General features: G+C 33.8%; 1 protein-coding gene across 1 annotated transcript in view; it reads right to left on the reverse strand.

The window, feature by feature from the left end:
- The window catches only part of LOC106469670 (fringe glycosyltransferase-like), a 25508-nt gene extending 24547 nt beyond the window's left edge, over positions 1-961 (reverse strand). Inside the window, exon 1 of the mRNA XM_013930174.2 lies at positions 890-961. The gene's annotated coding sequence lies outside the window, so the exon portion shown is untranslated. The remainder of the gene's footprint in view (positions 1-889) is intronic.
- Between the last annotated feature and the right edge of the window lie 4984 nt (positions 962-5945).

Consider the following 5945-nt stretch of genomic DNA (forward strand, 5'->3'; position numbering starts at 1 on the left):
TTGGTATAAGCCTAAAGTAAAGACGTAGTGTGGGATCACCTAGCCTAGAGCCAAGTGCACAACATTTATCATGAAAGTAAAAATATCAATTCAATTTTAAACTTAAATCGTTTCTGAATTAATCTATTTTCTGTTATATCATAAACATTTTAATATAAAAAAACCTCTTTAATCAACGGATACTTTAAATTAAGAAATCAATAAATATATTTCCAGTCTTGTTGTCTGTACATTTCATTTTATATTTTCAGTACATAGACTAACAACATGACATAAAAGCCATTGTTGGAACGTATTGTTATCAAAACGCACTGGCTTTTCCATACATTAGAAATTGTTAATCTAACTGATTTTTACCAATAATTATTGTATGAATACGCCACGAATTAATTTCATGAATGATCTTAATTTTAATTGGCTCAGAAAGGAATTTACTGCACTTTTCTGCCTCTTTGTTGGTCAGGCTTGATTTCGCAAAATTTATTTATTTCAGTTAGCTAAGAAATGTGAGGTTAGGGTATACTATGTGGTGGGGGTTGTAATATTTGGCCCGTAATTTTTGACGGGTTATACGCTAGTACTTTTATTATCACACATAGATAGATATTGACGAACTACCGGGAACGAATATAATAATCAGAGAACCTTTTAACAAATAACTGCCTCTCGAAAATGTCAGAAGAACTGCCGGAATTAATATATATGTTTTTCAAATGCAACTTAACTTCTGAAAGAAGATGTCTGTATTTGTGTCCGGCGTCAGAGGTCACAAAAAACATTCCAAAATAGTGATTGTCTCATAGATAGATAGTATGTAGTGATTGTAATATACAGAACGGAGTGTTTTTTCATACAGGATATTAAAGTATTTATTATTATATGAACTTACTCGTTTTTATCTGGTAATCATAATCGTCGGCATCCGTGAAAAAATCTACCTGGAAAGATGGTAAATTACAGTAAATATACTTGAAAAGATGATAAATTATGGTAAATATAAAATTCAGTGGTTAAAAATTAAAAACCGTGCACAATTTTTACGTTTGGATTTATGGACCCATATTGACTACTATATAATTCTGTACGCAAGAGATTTGTTTATACGTAAATATACTTACATTTATAATCAATTAATAGCAAGAGTATTGTAGTTTTCAGTACGTTGACTTACAAGTAATATGCTAGTCTTGGATCAGTAAGTTTAAATATATAAAACTAATCAATGTTAAATAGTAACGACCTGTAACAAACTTTTCACTAATATTTTTAATATTAATATAATATTTATTAAGTATACCATTTCAACACATTAAGTTTCAAGAATAAAATACTCAGTCAACAATTGCAGCTTTGTATCCAAAAACTTTTAGCTCTATATATAGTTCCGTTATTAACCTTTAATCATTTTGGTTCGCTTGTCATTGAGTTCCTGATTCACTACCTCAATAGCTTTGACCTTCAAAATTGACAGCCCACACGAAAATGAGAAAACTCAATATCATTCATCACATTTATTATTCTAAAAAAATTATCAACAAAATTATAACTTTTTGTCTGTATTGAGGACCACTTGTTTAATATTTCAAGTCGTCTGAACACAGTTTGTTATTCAAGTACAACAATTTAAACCTTGGAAAAAAAGGATGACTCAAACTTTTATTCACACATGTTCAACGTTCTACTTTTGAAACTATGTTTATGTGGTTAGGGTACCTGGACTGTGAAGTCGAGAGTTCTTGGTTCGTGCCCTATAAACGCGTTTCACACTTTGGGGTCGAGGATACATTATAAGAATGACAATTAAATCCGACTATCCGGTCAGGTGAGAGTAATCCAAAAGTTGGCAGTGGTGTGCAGATAGCCCTTGTGTGGATTTGCTCGAAAATTATAAAAACAAATCCTTTGTTTAAGGTAAAGTAAGAGAAAGCGGAATTTTGAGATATGAAAATCCGAGTTGTGTAACTTTATCTAAACATACACCTGATTGCGTAATGTTTTTATCAGGACACTGAAACTCAAGCTAAATTATGCTGAACATAAAACCGTGTTCTATTTATTCATTTTTTTCTTGACTTTCGTAAAAATATTTTTCGTTGTGTCTGACAGTAACAGTGTTGGTACAGGGTAAGAGTGAGTTGAGATTGGATGTTGTTTTTCTATTATTTGCAAACAGGGTCTGAGGGAGCCATACATTTTTAATACGTTAAGGCGAATACAACATACAAAAGTTGTGTTATTATAATTTATCAGGTCTTAGGAGGATAAACTGCACCGTTAGTAACAAAATAGTATCATAAGACGTTTTAGACAGCTATCACGTACAATCAAAAGAACTTTAAACAACTCTGACGTCCAATCAAACTTTTGAGGTAAACTGTATTCGTTTTTGGTTGTTTTTTGCATAAGTTTTCTTTTTCTAGACATATTTTGATTCTACAAAAACCTGGAGCAAAATTATCTCTCGATTATTCGAAACAAATTTAAGAAGGTATTTTTCCGGTCAAGTTTCAATTAAATCTTGATTGGGCCAATATGGTCTAGTGGCTAGCATGTCGGGCAATAGATCAAACGGACCAAGGTTCGAGACGTAATGCTTCTGAATACGTTCCATATAAAAATGACGGCCCGGCATGGCCAGGTGGTTAGGGCGCTCGACTAGCAATCTGCGGTCGCGGGTTCGAATCCCCGTCTCACCAAACATGCTCGCCCTTTCAGCCATGGAGGCGTTATATGACGTCAATCCCACTATTCGTTGATAAAAGAGTAGCCCAAGAGTTGGCGGTGATGACTAGCTGCCTTCCCTCTAGTCTTACACTGCTAAATTAGGTACAGCTAACGCATATAGCCCTCGTGTAGCTTTGCGCGAAATTTAAAACAAACAAACAAACAATGAAAATGACACTCGATCCCATTATTGTGTTCAAAGACCTTGTAGTAGCGTGTGCTGCTGATCTGCGACCGTTTCTTTGTTCAGTAGTTCAAAATTAACGACGACTATACCTAGAACCCAAGTGTCTCTGACTTGACCAGTTTAACCCACGTGTGCATAATGTGACGTTCAGGTTGAAAATTGCAGTTCCAGTTTTAATAACTGACGTAAGGTTCATAAACGTTTATTGAGAAATAGTTTCAGTTGATGAAAATGTTTTTAATCACATTCGTTGAAATCTAATGCTTGGTTCCATCGTAAAAATAATTCAAGCTTTTGTGTACTGTTTTTTGACACTTTTTTTTACCAAAACACTCTTAAATTACACGAAAACAACCACAGGAAACAAAGGGAAGAGTGTGAATGTATGAGTGAAAGAATCGTGTCTTTATATAAACATACAAAGTGTGTAATAAAAAAGTTGATAGGATTTATAATGATAATCAGTTTTGTATAAAGTTGTATAACTGTCTGTGAACAGAATAAAAGACGAAACAAAATACTCTTTATTATACATGTGAACACCCAACTACACAAACATGCACAAAAACGCCCATATATTTTACATACATTATATATAAATATCGTAAGTAGGGCAGAGTTACATGGGGTGGGGGGTTGCTGCCGTTACCGCTTTTATGAAAGGGTGCCAACATTGAGACTGATATTGTGAATATATTATACTGTATATGTATTAAACAAGTAGTGATCATGACCGAGTTTGGAAAAAATGCAAGTTTATTCCCTTCAGTAAAAAAAGGAAGTTAACGAAGTAGTTAAATAGTTTAAGGGAACTTCATAAAAAAATCACGTAATTTGTAAGCGTAGATGTCATGCAGCTTAGTTATAAGTAATATAGATATTATAGTGGGTTACCACAGTTCATATCTTGTATTCTGTTGGTACAACGCCCTTGTGAGTTAGGGTGCGCTGAACACAGTCCTTATGGGGTTATATATATATATCACAATCTTTTCTATTATATTTAATCATCAGTTAACCCTAATGAAAAGCCATTAGCACAAAACTACAGAGACATACAGTTGTACATGTAGGATGGCAATTTGTAGCAGTTTGCTGGATCTACATCCTCAGCAAAACTATTTGTGAAAGTAACCTCAATTTATTACTGGTCAGATTATGGTGTCAACCCCCCCACCTCCTCCCCAATGTAACTTATGGACGGAAACTGCAATATTTGAACATATACATTGATTTTATTCTGCGTGGTGATATTTTATTTTCTCAATTACATATCTGAAATAAACAAAAATAATTATATTTCGATACACCAATATCGTTACATATCGCTACTCATGCGTCAATATAATTACCTTGACAAAATGCTCAGCCGGTACAGCGTATTGCCACTGAAATTCTTACCTGTAAGCCATACCGACTTACTTTCACCACTGAGTAAAATCTACAAAGGGCAATTCAGTGACTAGTAATGGCATAGAATAGGTAGAAGAAACCAGTGAGTGAGGGAAGTTGGGATGTCTTTAAGATGACAAAAAAAAATCTACACAGAAGAGAAACTGATTTTAGAAAAAAAGGAGAAGAGAGAAAAGCATGCGGAAGAAGATGCACAAAAGACGGTTACAACGGACTTTCCCACGCCCGCTCCTAGAAATCAGAATGAACCCACAATTCTTCGTCGGTAATCCACCCATGGAAACGACGGTATATATATATATATATATAGGGCAATCCGACTCCCTCACTACTGCCAAACTTGACCGCCTCGATCTCACGTGACAAGGTACGAAAGCATCAACAAAGCAAAGCTCTGTGAGCTGTCAACCCTATTATTTTTCGTTGACAAAAGATGTGATAACAGTTCTCAAGAAAGATTCCATAATATACTGTTTTTGTTAGTCACTTGACCCACGTGTTTTTTCCCTGTTCTATTCTCCAGCCTGAACACAATACCAGACTGAATTTACAGGCGTGTGACAGTATATAGTGGCATAGTACCGGGAACGAATATAATAACCAGAGAATATTATAACAAATAACTGTCTGCTGTCGACAGTTAGTGAGAACAACTGCCAGAATTAATATGTATAATTTTAAACTACAATTTAATTTCCGAGGGAAGGTGCTTCTATTTGTGTCCGGCGTCAGAGGTCATAACGTATACTCCAATATAATGATAGATAGATAGATTCAAGGGCGAAATGATACACTTGCAGACGAATTGGGATAGATAGATTGCTCGGACAAATACACAGATAAACGAACAGAAATTAAGTAGTTATTTAATGCTCAACTTGCCTAAGTGAAACAGACATCAACTGAAAAATTATAAGGTACACTACAATACCAAATGATAGTAGATAGACAGGTAAATAGAATATAGAATAGATATAATACGGAGCATGTGTATTACGCATTAGTATTATTATTTAACTCATATGCTAGATAAGTTGAAAGACAAAGCTTATCCATTTCAATAAAACAAATAGTTAAAAAAATGTTGAATAATTTAGTGAAACTTGATGTGGTTGGTCGAAATAGTTCAGGTAAAATACTAAACTGGTTTTGGTTTGAAGGTGAACTTTGTTTAGATTTTATCAACTGTTATAACAACTAGAAACTAGGTGACCCACTTCTGTTTCTAAACCGTAGGATATAAAACGTACTTTTACCATTTTTCTGTTCATATTTTTTATTTGTTTTTTACTTCGCAATTAGTTCTTATTTATCCACCCATAGCATGTGTTCTCGAAATAAATTGGGGGAGGGGGGGGGGTCTTAAATGACTCGTGAATGACGTACATTTTGCACCTGTTTGTATGTAACACAAGAATGCAGTAAGTTGAACTCGCTGGTTTAGGTTCGCCCCAGTACAGTTAATATATATTTATCTATATTCAAATATGAGTTTTGAAAAATTATATTTAAATTAATCTAAGTTAACAACGTATTTTTAATGTCAATATTAACCGCAAAAGAAACATAGAATATTTTTATACATTTTTATATGCTTTAATTAAAATTTTTCGTGATTACT

The sequence above is a fragment of the Limulus polyphemus genome, unplaced genomic scaffold, assembly GCF_000517525.1.
Source record: "Limulus polyphemus unplaced genomic scaffold, Limulus_polyphemus-2.1.2 Scaffold3605, whole genome shotgun sequence".
Lineage (NCBI taxonomy): Eukaryota > Metazoa > Arthropoda > Merostomata > Xiphosura > Limulidae > Limulus > Limulus polyphemus.